The following is a 21,615-nucleotide window of genomic DNA, read 5'->3' as shown; positions in this document are numbered from 1 at the left end:
GGAAACGGGGAATTCAAACGCTGGGAGAAAATGAGACAGAATTGGGCCATATTGCGTGATTTGTCTTTAAAGAACTTGAGGCTGTGTGTGGAATTGCACACAAATGTTAAGTTGATCTGAAGGGTCTGCTTAAAAATGAGAGAGCTACTCGTGAAAATGGGCCATAATAGCTCACTGGGCCATACTGCAAAATTAAAACACGCAAACAAATTTTAAAAAGTAGTAGAATGTTGGAGGGGGTCCAGATGAAAATAAAGCTGGTTGAGTGTTCCTCGTCCTTCTCCAACTGCCTGGACTATTTCATCAGACACGCCACTAAACGTCTCATCTGTTCTCGATGAGAGCGCTCAAGGTTTAAAGCTCTTTTTTGAGCTTTAAACCTTGAAGGCTTTTACATTGCAGGACCTGGAGGTTCCATGAGGCTAGAAATGAACTGAAAGACCACGAGCAGGAAGGCGGAGTCAAAATCCTCAAGTTTCTGCTTTAACATTGGTCTTGAAGGATGCGGATGCTGTTCATATGTGTTCCAACTCAATCCATCCAGACCATGCTTTTGTCTTCATTTGCATCTCATGCTGCACAGGCTATTTAGCTGCCAGCACTGACACATTTGAGGTAACTTGGATACTGACCTCTCTCATTCGCACCTTTTGCTGGGGGCCCCAGCAAAGAAAAGCAAACAGCAGCAAGCTGTGAGAGGCGCAGCTTTAATGATACCAGGGGAAGGGTGACAATTGGCGAGAAGGTGTCTCCAGGACGGACAGCTATGGACCCCTTGAGACGATCCAGATGAGTCAATCCTTCATTTGAGCGGCCAGGAGAAAGGAGAGGATAATTGCTCTGTTCTCACGGCTGCTTCAAATTGCTTTGAGAGATGGAGGACAGTCATGAAGCCAGGAGTAACTAGCCACCTTGGCTCCGACAAAAGCCTGGGGTGAGACTCAGAACGTGTTCTTTTTCTGCCGTTTATTCTGCACTAACCCCTCGCTCGCTCCATTATGTACTTGCGTTTGCAGCACATACAGTGTGGCGACCGAGCTGAGGTAACTAAAGCTACGCTAGAGGCAACAGTTCAAGGTTATTTTTCAGCGCTAAAGTTCTTGGTCTCCCTCAGGACGAACACAGGATCCGTGTTCCTCAACGGGTCACTTCACACCTCATGTTTGCAATCACGGGAAGGCTATCTGAGGCCATGCTGCTTTTTAAATAACCAGTCTGACCAGCTTTCGTACTCAGAAAATGCAAAGTAAAGGCACACTGGAAAAACAGAGGATCCGCACTGAAGTATACCAGCTGCACAGGTCTTAACAGATTCCCCTTAATCTGTGAATGTGACGGAAACAAGGAAACAACAGTGTATCGGCATCTGCATAGCATAATGAAGAGGAATATGCAGCCACATCTGCTTGCAGTATGCTGAACAAACGAGCAAAAATAACGAAATAATGCGAGCAAATGTTCCCATGCATGCATTACCGCTGTCGTTCCGTTTTTTTTTTTCCTTTTCCTGTGGAGTCCAAGCTCACGGGGGGGGGGCTTGACAAACACACAGCGCTCGCCATCCTTCAGCTGCTGCCCCCCTGAGCGAGGGAAGCTAGCTGCTGTTCGCTCAGTGTGCTGTGCACGTGGCAGGTTCAGTGTGAAGAAGGATGGTGCGGAGGGAGAGCGCACATCCTCGGCAGAAAGTAAGAAGGTCAAGTGTTTTTAAGTAGAAAAATGCGACGAGAAGCCAAACAGAGAGCGTGACGGATCAGGTTCAAAACATGCAGGGGGACGCTAAAGAGGAGTGGCACGAGTGGACGAAATGACGGCACTGAGCGAAAGAATCAGAGAGGCGCTTTTGCCTGGGACACCTTACCATGCTGGACAGAAATAAAATATACATGAGCAGTCTATTTTGGGTTCGGGACTCAAAATAACCTCTTGTTCTGAGACGTTGAGGTCCCTGATATGTTATGGAAGGGAACATGTAGTTAATTATTGCTGACCGACATAAATGATGCAGCTGAAAGACAAATGGCTGGCGCGATTTAGGTCCGGCGGACTGTAAAGTACATTATATCTATCTAATTGTCACGACTGCTCGAAACTGGTGCGAAGCTAGTTCATCCATGCCTTTTTTTTTTTTTTTTTCTTACATCTGCTACACATTTCTACAATTATTTCAAATGCCGTCACGACTCGGGCAATGCTGGAAAGCTAAGTTTGAAAAAAGAGCGATGCTGAGGGGCTGGTCTGCAGAGGATTGGGAGCAGGAGTTCAGGTGATGCACATGATGCGTGCACCCTGCATTTTGGTTCTCATGTGAACTTGAAGGATGAGTGCAGTGTTGTGTGTGTGTGTGTGTGTGTGTGTGTGTGTGTGTGTGTGTGTGGATCCACAGCCTGAGCTCATTCCTCTGTGCCAAAGAGCTCCACTGTTGCCCAAAATCTATTAAAAACACATCAATGAGCCACACTGTTGCACAGGATCATTACTACGAACATGGGTAATGCGTTATTATGAGCCAATCACACATAACACTGCGCTGGTGCCCTAAATACTCACTAATTGTATTAATCCCTGGTTGAAAATAGTCCCAAGCAAAAGCAGAGTGGTTCAGAGAGTATTGATAATTGAATGAAGGGGGAATTGATTAGGGCTGTCTGACATGATGCCGTCTACAAAATATGGATCTCAAACCTCGAACTTTACAAATCGAATAAAACTTCTACTTTAAACTCCCAGTTAATGGTCATCACATACACTCAGCTACATGTTAGAGCTGCTCCTGCTTTAGTCTCTTTAAATATTCTAGTAGCCCAAGCACAAATTTTGTTTGTTTTTTTTTTCTTGCAAGCTAAACTCTCCTCCCCATCAATAATGTATCCCAACCTGAAAATGAAGCCCGCAAGAGTTCCTCCTGATGGTGTCTGTGCGCTTTTACAAAAGAGAGGCTACGGGCTGAGGAGGCTAACACGCGTCTTCATGTGAAATTCATTCTGATGGCTGGGGCCTCCAAAATGGATTCTCCTTGTTGTTGTTGCTGCACGCTGCACAGTCACGCTTTGAGCGGAGTGATCAGTATCTCTCCTTCCAAAAATCGCCCTTTTTTCCCCTTTTTCCTAAGTTCACAAAGTCGCACACCGATGCGCTGCGCCGCTTTTATCAACACAGGCATCTGGGTGAGAGCCTCCGAGGTTTGGCAGGGTGGGGGGGGCAGTTGCACGCAAACAAACACACACGCTTATAGCTATAAAGCGGTCACACACACATCGGCCCATAAATGATCAATCAAGCGCACGCAGTCGCTAACAGACACATTAATATGAGCACGCGCCTCTCACACACACACACACCCCCTGTCTTGTTGGAGGCGCCGTGTTGCTGAGCCTTTAGTCGGCGACAGCAGTAAGTGATGGATGCTGCGCCGTTGACAGGAGGAGTAATTATGCTCTGTCCCGTGGCTCCAGGTACGGGGGCCACCCATCACTCTCCATTACGCCCCTGTGTTGTGGCAGCCTTCCACTTTGTTTAGCAAATGAAATGCTTTTCCACCTGAGCGCTCCTGAGAAATAAGGAGAGGCGTGGTGGGGGTGCGTGTGTGGGGGGGGGGGGTACAAGAGAACAGGAGTGCATGAGCACCAACACCACCCACAGTATGCTTTAACAGCGGTCGACTCGTGTTGGAGATTTAGGGGGAGATAATGGGGGAAAACAAGTCTAAAATCATGTGTTTTGGATAGACAATGCGACACATCTCTGCTGTATCGGTGCCTGATTGTGAATGGATCTGCTGAGAGCCGCAGAGAAATCACTTCAAACCCATTTACAACTGCCTTCGACCGTGACTGTGAGCGTCTTTCATCTGTGTTTGTGTTTTCCTCTCCGACGCGCTGCTTTTATTCCAGAAACATCAAACGAAATAAAGAAAGAAAGAAAGAAAGAAAACGAAAAGTAATGGAACAGCGGTGTTGCTGCAACGCATTGTTCCTGACTCAGAAATTCAGCCTCTGAGGGGAGTGGAGATGGCGCTGATTGCTTTCAATTTCTGCCACATTGCAAATGAAAGGGCAGCAATTATTGACACAGCCTCTGAAATTAACAACAAATGAAGAGGGGGGGGTAACAACAGAAACTATTGTGCTCAGTTTATACAACCCAGCCAGAGGAAGAACATTTAAAGGCACCTCTGTGAAGAAATAAATATCTGTCTGTTCGCAACGGCTTGAGAAGTTTTCGTGTGATAGCCTGTTCAGACCGGCGCCCCGTCCAGCTCGGCTGGCTTAATAAGATTTCTACCACCTGGATCCTGAAGGTATTATGAGCGATGATTGGCAGGACTCATTATTGATATCAATCATCATTTGCCTCCGCGCATTAGGACCATGTGTATAATCAAGCCTCCGGCCAAGGTCAAAATTATGAAATCATTACGATCTTTTCCATCTAAATGACAAGACTAATCACTGCACCTCGCAACTACGACACCGCGCGCCCTTATCTGCGCGTATGTGTGTGGGCATGCACGTGAGCAAAGTTGCACTTGTACAGTGATTAATCCTTGCTGTTGGGGGCTAATAAGAGTAATTTGGCCATGCGTAATGGCTCCAACTTCCCCAAGTTTAATGGCGTTGTGATTTTATTATGCAGCTTGTTTCGCTTGAGCTTGTTAGGGGATGAAGGAGCTGTGTAGGTCGAAGGGGGCACACGAGACCGCGTGGCTATATTTAGCCGGAGGAGTCTTTCTGCCCCGGCCCTGTCATTGAGCGAGAAAAGTTTGCAATGTTCTTGATGCAAATAGCCTCATTTCCTCCCTCTCTGCTCCACTAACCGACTAAATCCACGAGATGCAGGAAAGCCTCCAGACCTAGTTAGAGTAGGTGAACGCCGGAATAAATTTCAATATGAATGGTTCCATTAGGTCCGTTTTCGACAGGCTGAGCATAATGTTATTTGGAAGCGTGGCTGTGAGATGATAACGGGAGAGGGAAGAAGCACCGGGGCGTCCGAAATATAGAAAGCGATTGGTATTTCGTTTTTCTTAATAGGGTTTATTGTTCGGAAGAGAGGAGCTGAATCATCGTTTGACGAGATTTTGTTGGTGGATCAGCTTACCTGACTCATGAGACACACACCGCTGTGGAGTGAATTTGTCTCTACTAACCATAAACTAATTGCATTAAATGCACTTGTCGCAGCTACACTGAGGACCAAGTGGCGACAAAAATGCAGGTCTTTCCAGTTATTTTGGATATGTTTGCGGGGGGGGGGGGTTCTACAGGTGTTTCCAGCTATTCTGGCTAATTACACCTCTACTCAGGTTGATGGTGGGTGGAGCCATGTAAAATAGTCATCATCATCATCATCGTCATCATCATGGCACCACAAATTTATCATTTCACCACCAGACCGTTCACAGGTGTTCACCAGGTCAGATCACAGTCCAGATTTGGGATTTGAGACAATATACCCAATATTCTTATGAGAGGAAATAAAAAGTACACAATATTTTAGTAAAATGCATATATCATGAGTAATACCTCTAATAAATCTGCATTTTACCATTAACTTTTTCTGTTTTCATCCTGTCTGATACTTGAATTTTATACGCGAGACCGTGTTGGTGTTTCATGCTTTTTAAAGTGTGTTTCCCATCATTTGATTTCGTTGTTTATTTTGACCTTGACCGTGTCTCAGTCTCATGCTGGACTGCTGGATTGGATTACTCTGGAGAGAACCTTTATGCTAAGCTAACAGCTTCATATGTAGCATGCAGACATGTCGTATGTTCTATCTATCCAGCGAGCAAATAAGTGCATTTTACAGACTCTTAAAGGTAGATCTGCATGTTTGTATTGTGTAAACAGATATAATGCCCAGCCCAGAGGATCCAAAGGCTTTCCCTCTTCAACAAGCACAAGGTCCATTTACATTAGTCTGGACCTGCCACTGGCTATTTTCCTTCATGATTAGTTCATTTCATGAGACTTTTAGCATGAGTGCTTCCTCTTAGACACAGCGGTTAGAGGAAGCATTTTACTGGAAACTCCTCAATAAACCATCAACTAGTTTCAGAGCATTTTGTACTCATGGTTATTGGAGGTCCCCTTATGTTTTTCTAAATGCGTTATAGTAGGGGGGAAAAAAGTCTATTTAACAGCTGGTACTCAACATGGCAGATTAATCAGGCAGATAAAATGGCAACTGCAACCTCTTAGCTGCTACCAAAACACCTGTTGTGTCAACGCCGCCGCAAACGAAATGAACAGCTATTGCCAGCAAGGGAAGACAGACACATCAGTCACACGGTGTAAGCAGCAAGCAAGCCATTTCAGTCGAGTCTGAACCCTTCAGAACAGCAGCAGGCCAGTGATAATGGTGTGGAAGTATGTTTAAAGAAACCATTTCCCCCCGCTTGGGAAGGTGGAGCGGCTGTCGATCCCGTTGATGGGCTGATCTTTGCTCTTTGTGTGCGCGCCGTCCAGCCAGCGACCAGTTGAACCGCTGGGTAAATATTTGTCCCTTCCCCCTTCCGAAGGCCTGATTTCTCATCACGAGCGGGACGCGGGCAGTCACTGCAGGGCGAGCAGCGGTCAGACATTTTGGAGAGTTCAAGAAAAAAACGATAAGAACGCAACAAAACAGCGAGACCCGTCCCGTCTCCTCAGCTCCAGATGTCTCCAGGCTACTGTACGTGTATGGGAGAAAATGCCTGTCAGACGCCTGCGTAAGGTGGGGGATTTCACAGCGAGCCCTGTCGAAATCCACCAAGCCGTTGGCATTTTAACAGGCCCGTAAGCTGCGTAGTAAAGAAGAAAATGGAAAGGGAAAAAAAAAAACATTTAATGTTGTTGCAACACCTGTATAACAACCAAAAGCTTATAAAGCTGTCAGAGCTGTCACTGCATGCTGAGCCTGATCCTGAGGGTGCTTCTGATAAAGTCTAACGAAGCCCACATGAGCAGCATAATGTACAAACGCATCAGATATCCCCACCTACACAAAAAATACATTAAAATATATCATATCTTTCATCACCATGGTTATTGTGATGGAGGTCCAGCTGGCTGACAAGCTGCTTTAGACAAACGTTGACAGGAAGCTCTGATCAAAGCTCTGCAGGCATTTGGCGTTAAACCGAAGCATTGGACAAATGGAAGTTGTGACTTGATGATGGATGATTGATGCAAGATGTATGGTATCATCACCACCTGTTGCGCCACCTACGTGCTTCGCCACATGCCGCTCTCACGAGCTCGCAGCCACATACAAAGCAGCGTACATCGACACCACAATCAATTATCCAACTTCATTGTGACTCATTCATTCATATTTTATTTTGTTATTTGTCCTGTGTGACTGCACTACTTAAAACATGGCGACAATAACATGCATATGGAACACTGGCCCAGATTACTGGAAGTCTGGAATGGCTAGCTGGAAGTTGGGTGTGCTAATTACTGAATTTACATAATTTGGGATGGTTAACGTGTCTGATGTTGCTAGCCAGAAAAAAAAAAAAAAAAAACAGTTCCTCTTTTCACTTTCTGAGCTTCAGCTCAGCCAATCAGATAATTCCTCCATCCAGAAGAGCTCAGGCTCTCATCATTTCTCAAGCTGAACGCCTTTTGGCATATTTTGGATATACAGTTACTTAAAAGGCCAGAGTACAAATTAAGATTCACTTTATGCTCAAGTTAGAATGGTCAAATAAACTCAGCTTCAAGCTGTGTCCCTGCTGGACTGGAAGTCGATTTTAAAAAGCCGGACCTCTCCCGGTCTGCTTGGCCATTCATTACACATGTCTCAACCGCTGGGTCGAGTCTTTTTGATATGGAGCGGTGGGCAGCACACCTGCTTCCGATGCGGGGAGGCAGGCTGAATGTGCAGACATGTTCTTCCTCCACACCGCACGTCCCCGGCTTGTGTCGGATTCTTCATCCTGGATTCCGTCCTTATTGCACAAACACGCAGTGACAGAACGATGCAACACAAACATGCAGGCTCAGCGAGCTCTTGCGTGCGCCACACAGCATACAACCCAGGTATGTGTGTATGTGTGCATACACGTGCGGAGACCCCCCCCCTTCCCCCGGCTCTCCGGCTGGCTCAGCGCTCTGATAATGCTGGAGACAGACCAAGGGCACCTCTCCTTCGCTGCTCTCGTCGGTCGGGTATGTTAAGTTCACAGGAGCAAAACTTCCACTGAAAAATTACCCCGCTGCGTTGGAAATGTTATCGCAGTGACGCCCGCTCCGAGAACGCTGGCACATGCCCCGGAAAGACCCGCGGCCAGAGCTGAGAGAGCGTCCCGGTCCCTCGTGGGCATCTTTTGAAGTGAAATTCATTTTATACATGTCAGAACCCTGAAGGGCGACTGTAGATTACTGCATGACCTTTTGCCTTTAACGACAGTTTAAAGCTCACAGTTGTCCTGTGTTGCTGTAAAATAACAATCTAAGTATAGTTTAGCTGCCTTTTACTGAGCCAAAACAAATGATATTATACTTAATAAGCATTTAAGTGAGAGCCACAGAGAGCATGGGTCTGGTTATATAAATTATATGTTGAATCCATCCCAAAAAACATGTTCCATGGAGTCTAAACAAACATGGTGCCTGTTCATAAAACATGACGCGGCGATGAAGCTGACCTGTTAAATTTCACCGCCTGCAGTTATTCTCCATAATTCATGCGCGCAGCAGAATCCAGCCGCACACAAACATGGCGCTTCTTTACTTATCGGCAGGATCAATGAGGAGACTGAGGATCAAGGGATCTACTTAGTTCCAGAACTTAAACGAGGTCCACACACACACACACACAAACACACACACACAGACTGAGTGTTAATATTGACTGGAAATGATGCCCATAGGCCGGATAACATTGAGCGCAGATGATGACAATTCGTCACATGTCAGATCTGCTCCTTTGGCCTGACAGTCTGAGCATGATATCGGTTGCGCACACAGATACATACAAGCTTGAACATATCAGACGACATGTCGGGGAGTTAATTATTTACTGGCGGGGCTCTGGAGTTTGGACTAATGCATAAATGAACAGGGCTTGGCACAGACATTTAAAAGTCAATTTCAATTATCGCACGTCCGCTAACAGCACTTCTGTTGATTCGAAAGTGCTAAACAAAAAGCAATCCCATTCTTTCAAGCTCATTAATAATTCCAATTCTAATAAGCATCGCTCTGATAGGACAGAGCATGTGCACACCACAACAGCACAACTACGCATCTCACACCTGGACATGCACAGACAGGAAGTGGCCGACAAGTTTAGCATCGTGGGCGCAGCTAGCGGTGCTCGTGCACCAAAGCTAACTGCTCGATGAGTTGAGCCCGTCGAGCGGGCCGTGAGCAGCATGAACTCTCCCAGGCGATGCATGGATTGCTCCACCTTTCATTAAGCAACTCTTTGGCCACTAGTGGAAACAAGCTGATACGACTTCCTGCTCCTGCAGGAAGTGGTGCTGGTAAGGCACTTACAGCAGGGTGAACCAACACATACATACACAATGAAGTGTTGCATATTTCATCTCCCGCCGCGCTGAAACCGGCCTCCAGCTATCTGTCAGACTTCTCGTGGAAAGTCGACCTTGTGGCGCACAGTGTCAAGCGTCGTGCAGAGACTGATGGAGCCTGCCAGCCTCTCATTATTGATCTCATTCATTTACTGTAACGGCATTCGCCAGATGAATGTGATCACTTATTCAAGTTACAGCGCCAAGAGTAGCTCATGCAGAATATTCGTGCCCTAACTGAGACGACTGAAGACCGGTGTCCGTATGCCGCGTGGTCTTGCGCCGTATTCTGCCGCGCAAGAGTAGCATTGATTGTTTTGGCATTCATATTGAACACAGCTGAACTAGGCGGGACGAAGATTGGAGAGGAGTGCAGCCACACACAGATTAAATTTTGAAAGTAGTTGCCACAACTCCTGCGTGCTCTGCCATCTGCTCCCCTAAGTTTATAACAACTAAGACTCGTGGGATCAAAGGCTCGCTCTCCGTTTTGATTGCCAATTCCGTAAATCAATTTTGATGATATACGTTTTTTTGTTTCTTTTTTTTGACGGCCATCTGCCACACTCGAACCATGTCAGCGTTTATTTAACATCTCAGCGGGTTCTGATCATTTACCTTTATCCCGAACGCACTTTCTCCTTCAGTCAGGGGTGAGGTGAGGCTTGGCTCCGATCCATCCTGATTTAGGAAGTAATGAGGTCTATGTCTCACTGTGATGCCACTCAGTGGGGGGTCCGACTAATGAGTCAGACCACCACTGCATTCCTCTCTGTCCATGTAAAATTCACGTCAAACGTATGCCTTAAAACAGCATGCGGAATGCATGAGCCTTTGATCAGGCAGTTACTCAATGATATTCAATACTTAAGTGTGGGTGAACATGTGGTGCCGCCAGTTTGGTAAAACATGAAGTCATTAGCGGCTACAAGTTGATATTTTGTGCCCAAAGGGCTCCTGTTGTTGTGGGTCCAATTAGGACTATTTAGAGCACTTGGTCCTGGGTTTAGGAAGGCAAGCTGAGTTCACTGGAAATGCCAGGACACAACACACGCACAGTGGAAAACAGGCACACACAAAGGCCATGTAAGGCCATCCTCTGATTCTTTCATTCAGTTGCACATTTCCTCTCACTCTGTCCGAGTCATTCATTTTGAGCCATGCGAGCAGCGTGGAGAGGTCAGCCGTTCGGTCAGGTGGTCAGCCAAAAACGTTGGAAATAGTGGAAATAGATCAACGCCTATCAGGTGTACAGACATTCATGGTCCCCAGAGGATGGATCTTACTGGCTCTGGTGATCCTCTGGCTTATTCTCTAACAGGCCAGAGTTTTCATTTATACAGTGAAATGTTGTGAGCTCAGCATCGTCACTGGAAGCATGATAGCAAGCTGCATTTAGCTGCACTGCTGTGCATAAGTGCAACCTCACAAAGCTGCTAGCATGGTGACTCTTTAGTCTTGTGTGTGTGTGTGTGTGTGTGTGTGTGTGTGTGTCGGGGGGGGGGGGTTAATGCCATTAGCAGCTAAAGTCACACATATGGACTCAACTTGGACACAAGACGCCACTCGAGGTCGACTGAGCCTTCAAAAAAAAGCGCTGGGTCATAATATTCACATTCTACTTTTACTGGAGTTCAATGCTCTGCTGATAGTGCTTGAGTCAAATATTTATCTCAAATGACTGAGTGAAAAAAGGAAGTGCGAGATAAAGCTGCGAGAAATCCCGGCGCTGAGAGCCATCCAGATTCAGCTCATTTCCAGCTGTAAATGGACTTATTATACGACTTAGCTCAACTTTTGAAAAAGAACATTTCCTCCAAGGCGAAACCCGACGCGCTGAGACGAACCGAACCACAAAGCTGAATTGCAGCCGCGCGGGAAACACATCACAGAAAAACAGAACAAATAACAGGCACACGATCATCGTCATTAATGTCCGTCTCTCTTCTCTCTCCCTCTCTCCCCCTCTGTGCCGCTCTCATCGGGGAGGTGAGGTTTTCGGCAGCGCCTCCTCTCCTCCCATAGATCTGCCCGAGATCAGTCATAATTACAGCGACTCCTGCCGCTTGCTGACGTCTCTCCCCGTGTTGCCATGGCAACGGCTGCCATCACGACGAGGCGGGAGGATTGGCGTGAAGGGGATCTGTATTTCCCATCGGCCATATCTGATTAAAAACCCCGGCATAGCTAACAAAGGGGATGGGGTGGTGGGGGGGGCTTTTTAATTTCCACACGCTGCTGGCTCTTGAAGGTCTCTCTCATCCCGGAGAAAGATACAGGGTCGCCGCTCGCGGGTCGAATGGCTGCCGGGGGGGGGTAAATTGTACTTGCATTCTCGATAAGACAGAGAAGGGTGATGATAGATCATATGGGTTAATCTAATAGGTCTCCACTTGTATGATTTAAGTCCATTACTGGTGTGTATGACAGGAATTGTCTGCATGATTGAACGGGTGGGGGAGATCGAATGTGATAGGCAAACACACACACACTCCCCCAGACTCTCTTCAAGGCTGAGGTATAAATTACGTCTTTGCTGGGAACTTGCATCCGAAGTGCGCATCTGCAACTCTTACGTGTTGCTGCGGCGCTGTAAAATATAAAAGCTCCGGCACTTTTCAGCATCGGGGGGAGAAGCTGCGCAACTTACGGGGATGAATTATCAACGCTCACTCACACACACTTCGTTACAAAATCAGGCAAGGTCAGGTTAGGAGCCAGAAACGTCGACTGGGAGCCAGCGCGAGCTCAGACGTTTTGTTTTGGTTGTCTCCTCCACCTCGTTCCCCTCAGGCCTGGCTTGAGTTGGCCAACAGAGGGATGGTCAGTTAATTAAACAAGCAGGAAACGGACTTCATGAAAAGTTAATTAGAGTGTTAATGAAAGGGAAGTGGGCCGGACCGGCGCTGCACTGATAAAGCAGTGTCAAGCACGCGCGGATCCGCCGATAATAAGCTCTGTCTGTCGGGCGCGGGAGAATATTTCACCACAATCAGGACTCTCCACCGCCCCTGGGGGGAAAAATAAATAGTTTCTTCGCCGTGAAATGATGCAGCAGTTTCATCTGAATCCATCAACTGCACGGAGAATGAGTTCAGAGATTCAAGGTTGCGGTCATGTTTGTGAGGGGATCAAGCAGACTTTTATCTGCAAAAGGCTGTTGTTTTGGCCTGGATTTCAAATAGGTTACCAGGGATTACTTCCCCTCTCATCTGCCTCACTGTTCACTGTGTGTAAAAGTAGTATTTGGCTTTGTGAGCAAAGACTAAGCCTGTTTTGCCATTTTTGCTCCGGAATGCAAAATTGCACAGAAGCTTCAGACGCAGCGGACGGGCCAGTTCTGTTTTTTTTTTCACATTCAAACGGGCTCATGCTGAATGCACGTTTGTGCACGGATGAGAAAGCAATCAAATCACAATGCATTAACACGCAGCATTAATTCCAAATTGCTGTCAGTTTTCTACTAATTTAACGAATAAAAGCATGCACAAATCAATTTATCGACCAACATTTCCCTTCGGCACATCCATTTTTTCATTTGTCATCGCCTTTCAAAAGAGCTTTTTGTGATCAGCCACTTCTGTGTAGCTGGGCCCGCTCACCAGCAGGACAGACTGTTGCAGCAGCGGCTTATGGAGGCAGTTACGGTACTTTTAAAGACCCTTAACTCGATTGCAGTCGTTTGCATCAAAAATCCCACCCCTTCTCTGGGCCATAACTTACTCCAAACTGAACACACAGCCATGATACAAACATTTTTAGATTCAGTCTCACTTGAACTCTCTGAGGATACCATTATCTCCAATCTCCTTCCTGGATAAACAGCCACAAATCTGTTTAGAAGTCATAGAAAAGATGATGCTCCTTATAACTCCAGTAACTCCAGAACTTGCCTGAGGGTTCTGCAGCATCCTCTACTATCAGGGTTTTTTTTTTTTTTTTTTGCCAGGTTAAGTTGAAAATTGCAAAAACAGTCAACCCCATTCACTCTCACCCACTTCATTCATTTGGTGCTCAATGTAAGTCAAGGTTCTGGCTGCACAGGATGTGCAAATGTGTTTGTGTCCCAAAAAATGTCTCATTTTACGGCCTTGTGATTCTTGCCTTGAGTGTGAATGAGCAGCTGATTTTCCCCTCCCATTCCATCACCGTAGATCTCCATTAGAGGACAAATCGAGTCGATAAATGAACGTACTCACGCAGGCGCTCTTTACAGAATAAATAAAAGAATAACCTGGAAAACAAAACAGAGAACACACCTGATGAGTCACTATTTCTGAAAGGAGAACATAATGTGCGATTTGGAAAAACACAAATAAACTGGAGTTATTGCCTCGCGGGTGGGTGCCTCCGCCAACCGGACAACTTGCAGTTTATTTCCATGTCTGGCTAGACTCATAATATATGCAGTGAGACTTTGAATGAGTTCAATAAGGTAGTTACATTTTTTTCGACGAAATGTGATTCATTTCCTGTGAGAAACATGCTGCCTCGCATGCACGTCTGACTTTGTGGTTCAGTTGTGCAGAATCATGAAGGCTGTGCACAAAACAAAAAAGTATGCCTCGCTATAAGTTTCCCATCAGATTAGTGTCGCGTCTCCTGTTCCTTGAGGATGATCTTGTTGCTTTGAAAGCTTTCAATAAAGCGTTCAACCCCGGGATCTGCTCGTACTGGGGACTTGACATTCAACATGTGTTGCACTGTTCCCATTCTCTTCATTTTTCTCCGGTGACTGGAGGCACTTGTTGTGAGCGCTGGAACACAATGCTCCTGGAGTTGTACCCACGAGTGGATTATGTTAGCCCCCACAGCTTGAAAGATGGATGAATGTGGTTTCATCCCCCTCAGCATTTAGAGTTCCATCCAAGCTGCTTTGTGAAGTGCTGTGAGTGTGTGTGCGTGTTTACTATATACTGCACACGTGCGGCGATGAAGCGGCAAATGCAGAAACTGCTTAAAATGAACAGTAAAAAATGGCGGCGCAAAGGAAAAACAATGCAAAGCTTAATCAGCAAAATAACAAATCAAGCAATTAACATTTCAAGCCGACGAATCAACTAAAACAAGAGCAGCTGGGAGTGAAATAAGATGACATTAAAAATTTAAATTGACCTGAGGATAAAAGTGAGGTGAGCTTTAGATTGTTTTGCATGTTATTTCAGGTTGCAGGTGCGCAGTGAGAAAAAATAGATAAAAGCAGCCGGCACCTGCAACATAATCCAATCATAAGGGGGTAAAAAACAGTGAGGGCCTTGTAAATAAATAAATTCCAGTGTCTATCATGCCTTATATATTGAGAGAGAGAGAGAGAGACCCAGCATTGGCATGCAGCTCATAATGATGAGTATTATAATTATCAGCAGCAATAAATCTTAGTGCAGAGTGATAAGAGCTTCAAACGTGCAGCTGAAGCATGCATGTATGAAATGTCATCATAATCCAAGACCGCTGCCTCAGTAAGCGCCCTTCTTCGATGCCGAGGAAAACATTTTCATTTTTTATTCTAATTTCCATCCACTGTTTGAAAGACAATATAAAACATCACAAAAGCGTTCATATTTCTCCATCGGCAGCCACCTAAACGGAGCGCACCGCCCACACACATTCGAGCACTTTGCCACGTAAACAAAAACCTTTGTCGAAGCAATTACATCCCTAAAACACTTCACACATCATCTCCACTACACTGGACTGTACGTGAATTCGCATGAAGTCTATTTTCAGGGAAGCAAACCATGTACATTTTGCACATTTTGAAACATTCATAGTCGTGCGATATACACAGCGCTTTAAACATTTATCAGCTGAAGTACAGTATAATGTTAATGTTGCGCTGCTTCACACTTGACTGCCGTGAGCTCGTGTGAAGTTAAGCTCTCGGGCGCTCACTGCCTCGCAGTCAAAATGCACTATATATGTGAAATATGAAACTGCACCAGCTCGGCTCAGTATATTTGCTTTTTTTCCACTTAAGTGAGCAGCATTTAAGTGAAAGGAACCCCCCCTTTTTCCCTCTGCATTCTTTACTTGATTTTTTCCCCCCAGACTTTGATGGATTACCTTAAAATCCATCAGCTATCTCAAGGAACTTTTGCTTTTCTACTGTTTCACTTTCATACCATGGTGAAATGAATGGAAGCCAATGGCTGCCTGGAATTGTATCCAAAAAATGTGCTTTATCGAATGCTGATGTTTTGCATGAGTCATGTTTAACGGACATGCTTAGTTGAGTGTATTAGCATGCTAGCATTTGCTAAAACACAATAAACACAGAATGCAGTTGAGGCAGTTGGAAATATGAAACCAAAAGCAGGGGACTGATTGACAATTTGAACAGACGATGAGACTATGTGAAACTTCTTTCAACTCATGCTTAAGGGTCTGCACTAGAATTCATTGAATTCATCCAATATCTGAAGAATTACACTCTGAGCCAATGTCAACCTCATGGTGGCGCTGCAGGAAAGCCAGGGCATCGGCAAAATCATTTGGATTCATCCTCCAGGGACCTTGAATGCAAGTGCAAAATTTCATTGCAAGACATCAAACAGTTGCTGAGACGCCTCAGCCTGGACCAAAGTGGTGCAGCCAGCCAACATCCATGCAAATGTGGCTTAAAAAAAAAGGAATTACTGCTTTTGATGTTGATTTCTGGACTTTAAAACTTCGCCCTTTGGTGATAAAATTATCAAGTATACAGCTAATTTGCATTTATTGGATTAAAACACGGAACGCCAATTAGTGCACCTTACCCAACATAACGGTGGGCACAAAAATGAGGATATCTAAGTGGCAGGTCTGGCCGTTTTGCATCAGCAGTGCTGCACGTTGCATTTCAGGCCCCGCAAACGGAATAAGACCTCTCATTCCCTCTGTCCGAGTCCAACGCTTTGGGTAGAGAAAGGTTAGCTGTCCAATTGGCGAGGGCTCCCTTCCAGGACGCCAGAGTCAGACTTAAGTCAAAGCTATTACAAGGGGCAAATAAGTTGCATGAAATATTCACCCAAGCCCATGTCCAGGGAAGTGCAACCATAAATAATTCACAAAGGGAAGTTGGAGGCATGTCTGTGTTCTGCTGGAACATCACATATACTAAAGTCTGCACGATTGGGTGTTTTGATGTGGTGGGAAGGCTGTCTGTGGAATTATTCCCTCCTTTCTATATGCATTTGCGGTGCTCGATTTAGAATTAATTTCTAATTTCTCATTCAAGAACTGGGTCTTCATGCATTCTTGACACACTTGAACCGGTGCCAAATGAAAGTGGTTCACGAATTTAAAAAAGCATGAATATTTAAATCAGCAAAATAACCCGATTTTTTTTTTTTTTTTTAGCAGGAAAACCTAAAGCTATCACAAACACTGAAATCATTCTGTCATAAAAAATGAGAACTCTATTTGCAGGATGCTTAGACAATAAAATAACAAACAAACAAGCAAAAAGCAATTGCAGAGGCCCTTTTTCGGAGCAAAGCAAATCACACGGACCACAGTATTTTGGTCTGAGCCAGCTCTGCAGTTGTGTAAGCTCGGGTGAATCCAAATCCAAATCCTACATAACAATTTGTTGTCATGGAGCTTAGCATTCTCCTCTCTCGGTGTGTGTTTTTGTGTGTGTGTGTGTGAGAATGTGGCCACAACTTCGATGACAACAAACCGCGACGAGCGCGGCGCTCCTCCCGTCACGGCCCGACCCGAATTAATCAAGAAAACTTTCCAATCAATAACGCCGCACTGGCCCCCGGGGGGGGGAGGGTTCGCGGGCCCGCCTGTGCCAGGCATGCAAAAGATAGTTATCACTCCAGCTGAGAAACGAGCTGCTCGGCATCAGCTCGGCATCAGCTCGGCTGGCGGACGGGTTTAAAACTCAGCTTGAGGAAAAGAGAGGGGGATGATGGACGACGTCCCTGGGAGGAAAGTGGACGACGCGGCTGCGGCGGAGGTTTGTGTAAAAGATGATGTGTGAGAGGGAGTGAAAAGCTGGTGGGGGGAAAGACTTGAAGGCTGCATTCTTGGAAAAGATGGAGACACAGGGAGATTCAGATCAGATCTTTCTTTCAGGCCATTGGTGGCCCTGCTGTGGGCTTCGGGGTACACATCTGTGATGAACAAGCAGCTTTTTTTTTTCTTCACTGTTGCTCTCATGACTGCAGGAATATACCAGAAAACACCTCATTGCCTTTCAGGAGGCTGACACACAGAGCGGCTGCAGCGTGAATAGGGAAGGTGAGAACTCGAGGAAACACCTTTTCAGCTTCTCTTTCCTTCCGGCTCACTCACATGCAGCTGCCTCAAAAACTTTTTTCTTTTTCTTTCGCTGCTCAGTTTTAGTTTTGTGCCAAAAGTTTTACACAGACTGGAGACATCATTAAAAACTCCTACTGGATGTAGAAACAAGCGGGTATTTAGGTTGGGGCTATGTATTCCTATTCGGGCATTGGAAGTGAGCTTGTTCAAGATAGTTCTTGTGTCTTGAGAGCAAGACGATGTAACCTTTGAGAGGAGAAATACGACATCTGTAATCTTTCACAGGTGCAAATAGGTCAACACACTGAGGGGTTCTGCTGGTACGACCTGGTCTGGCACGACCAATAACCTGACCTCAGAGTTGTCGCTTGCGCCCACAGAGGATCTGCACTCAGAAATCCCACTAAAAAGAATCCGTTAAACTGCAAAGGAGAGGGTTTGCGGTTCGGCTTCAGCCCTCATTTGAATATTGGAAGCGTCTCTTTCCAAACCAGGCTTCAAATCGAAAAATGATGCACGAAAAAAAAAGAAGCTCTTGCATCATCGGGCCCAGTCTTTAAGGAGGCCGCAGGCTTTTTGCTTTAAAAAAAAACAACAACAACAAAAAAAAATACCACAGTTCAGCTGGTTTATCCCCAAGCGTGTGGTGTTGCAACTCATCAATCAATCAGTCAATCAATCGCTTCGGTTTGTCATGTCTTTTTAACTGCGGCTGCGATCAGTGAAAATGTCTCTGGAGCTCTTGCACGATACATGTTGTATTTTTGTGCGTCTGTGTTGTCAAAAATACGAGACGCTGCAGTGTGAAGGACATGAAATTCCCTCACATGGGTGCAAAAGTGTTAATAAAGCTTAATCGACTGTATTAATTGTGAAAGTAGAAGAGGAACAAGAGGAGGTCTGGCGGTATTAGTGCTGTAATATGTCAAGCAGCTTCTTTCCTGTTTGACAGAGCCGTGTGATACGTGTTAACATTCCACATCGGTCCCCGATGTTCATGGCGTCTGAGCTACAGTCATTTGCATTGCTTACAATGTCAATAATGAGGTCCACCCACCAGCTATGAATAATTTCAAGAGCCCAAACTGTCTCATTATAAAATCAAGGACACCTGCTAGACTCTGTGTTGTACATGTTCCCACTATCTGCCTGTTAGCTGACCTGGTGCCTTTGAGCCGGCTGACTTTGCTCATATTCCACAGGCACGCTCGGATGACCTCTTTGATCACATGATCTCGTCTGTGGAATACTAGCCAGCTTACCCCGAGGCATACAGCGTTATATCTGAGGCTGCATTCGGGATGAACCGGCGATGCTGTGCGCCGCGGAGGGCCCGACAGAAGCGGCTGATTACTGTTTGTAGCCTTCATTTTTAATGCGCCGCGATGTGCAAAGATGCACCTCAAAAACACAGATTTGCACTCCATTTGCCGGACGGGAAAAAAATAAAAACGTGGGACTCACAGATGAGAATCTACTGGCAGTTGTTTCACTTTTCTGTCCTTGTGTTTGCCCTCCGTTCGGCACAATCGTCGCTTGTGAGCAGATGTTCATACACACAGGTATTACAATATGGATGGATGGGAGCACCGAGCAGACAGGAGACAACACTCAGCCTGGCGTCTATTTTTACTTGAATTGAAAAGCAGCTTTAGTGCTGTGAAGAGAGGTGAGTGTCTGACGGGTATGACACAGTTGGCGTGAGACTAAACGTCTAGTAAATGTCTAATCACTCTAATTGGGCCTGTTGTGATAGGACGTAAAGCACAACAACACATCAAGCTGCACTTACGCTGCAGCTCAGGTGACGATAGTCTGTTATTTTCCTCCGCTGAGGCAAACATTAGAGGGGATGAAAAATCTGATTTCCTGTGAATAATTCTGCATCATTTCAGTGCAGACACACCACAACCACTCACGTCAGGTATGTTGTCATGATTTCGCATTCTGAAACGGTTGAATAAATCATCACGCCGACATGTATTGGAGCAGAAAATGTGGACACAAAAGGAAGCTAACACAATGTTCTGGCCTATGGAAAGAATGTGCGCCGAGCTCAACTGGCTAACGAGCTTGTGAAATTATTTATCGTCCTGCTGTTTCCTGCAACCAGTAAATCATGCCCGATGCCAATGGTGGAATGATTTTAGCCTGTCTTTCACTTTGCTCAGATGTGACGCTACAGTGGGAGACACATTTCTATTTTTGGGCCATTTTTAACCAAACAAGTCAAGAGCGTCTTCTTTGTCTGTGGTTCAAGGGAGCCACCAATGCATATAATGTGTTAGCTTCCAATAAATCAATATGTATTTGTGCAACAAGATAAAACTGTTCCTGCAGCGCCATCATCAGCTCAAAATCTCATCAAGCAGCTTCAAAACAAATGGCATTTCCCATCAGCCTCATCCGTACTTTGCATTAAGCGCTAATTAGCACAAGTTAGCATGCTAACACGCTAAACTCAGATGGCGAACATGACAGACATCACGCCTGCGAAACATCAGGTTAGCATTGTCAGTGTGAGTGTGTTAGCGTGCTGGCATTAGCATTTAGCTGACAGCGATAAACTCAAGCTTTACCAGCACCGCGTGCTAACAGGGGCCGTTTTGTACTAAAAAGAAAGACTTTGAGTTGATTCTGCTTACATCATCTTGTCAATTAGGTGGATCGGGGTCATTTGTTGGTCAGGATCTCCTTTTGATCCCCGCTTCAGACAGCGATGCAACATGCCTGATTGCAAGGGATGCACAAGTCGAGGTTGATATTGTCTTTTCTTTGAAATGTTCCTTTAAAATGAACAGAGTTTTCGGTGCTGGATGGTTAGGCAGTGCCCAGAGTGGTTTGTAGTCACACAGTCACAAATGGAAATATCATCCCTGAAAAGTGACAGCTGAATATGAAAACGCTTGTCTCATTCACTTCCTGTCTCCATCCGGCTGAAGAACTGTCACAATGAGAGAATGGCAGTTTGACAGTTTAGCACAACTTCAGCTGCAGAGTCAAACAACTCTGAAGGAAATGCGTAATTTTACAGTTTACGTGGACGGTCTAGGAGAGGCATTTGTGTCAATGTCACGGAGGAGAGTTTTAAAAGCAGAGGAGCAGACTGCTGGATCGCTGCACTGACCGACTGAGGCATAAAGGAGAGCGGGCAGAACTTAGCACATGTGAATAACAGGACAAGTCCCAAGTCAGACCACTGAGTTGTTTACATGTAGTAAATTTAGACAAACCTTGTATTCCCAGACCGGAATTAAGATGCTCGTGCACCGCCCCGCGGGTTGGCCGCTGATGGAGCGGCTCTGACACTGTGCTTTCCACGTGGACACGCCGAGGCTTCCCAGTCAGGAAATTAGCCATCCAGCTTGTCAGCTCTCCATCGGGACTGTGTCTAAGGACACCAGATAAGAGGCGGGGGGCGACAAGAGCTGTCTGTAAACCGGCGTGCGCTCGCTCAGTTAATTTGGTGAAATCAATGTTTCATACGTACAAAACTACACCTTTATCACGGCATCGCCCTGATGCCGTGATAGCTTGTGTGTCAGGGGTTGCTGGCGCTCGGTGACTGGGTCAGTGTGCAATGCTGATTAGAATAGCGCTCGCAGTGCTACCTGAAAGGTGAGCCGATCCCACGCTAGTGCGGCCCTGGCGGCTGTAAAAACTCGATGAACTGTCAACCGTGAGCAACTTTGCCAATTTGAGACGTCGCCAGTAATCTCTGAATGATTAAGTGCCTGTGATTGAATTAAAAGCAGTTGAGTTAATTTAAGTGCGAGGCACTAATCTTAATTATCTGTCTTCCTTCCCTTTGTTTCTTCCTTCTTGTTTTTCCTGTCTTACAT

The sequence above is a fragment of the Chelmon rostratus genome, chromosome 24 (genome assembly GCF_017976325.1).
Source record: "Chelmon rostratus isolate fCheRos1 chromosome 24, fCheRos1.pri, whole genome shotgun sequence".
NCBI lineage: Eukaryota > Metazoa > Chordata > Actinopteri > Chaetodontiformes > Chaetodontidae > Chelmon > Chelmon rostratus.
The sequence above is the reverse complement of the archived record's forward strand: the minus strand, read 5'-3'. Positions refer to the sequence as shown.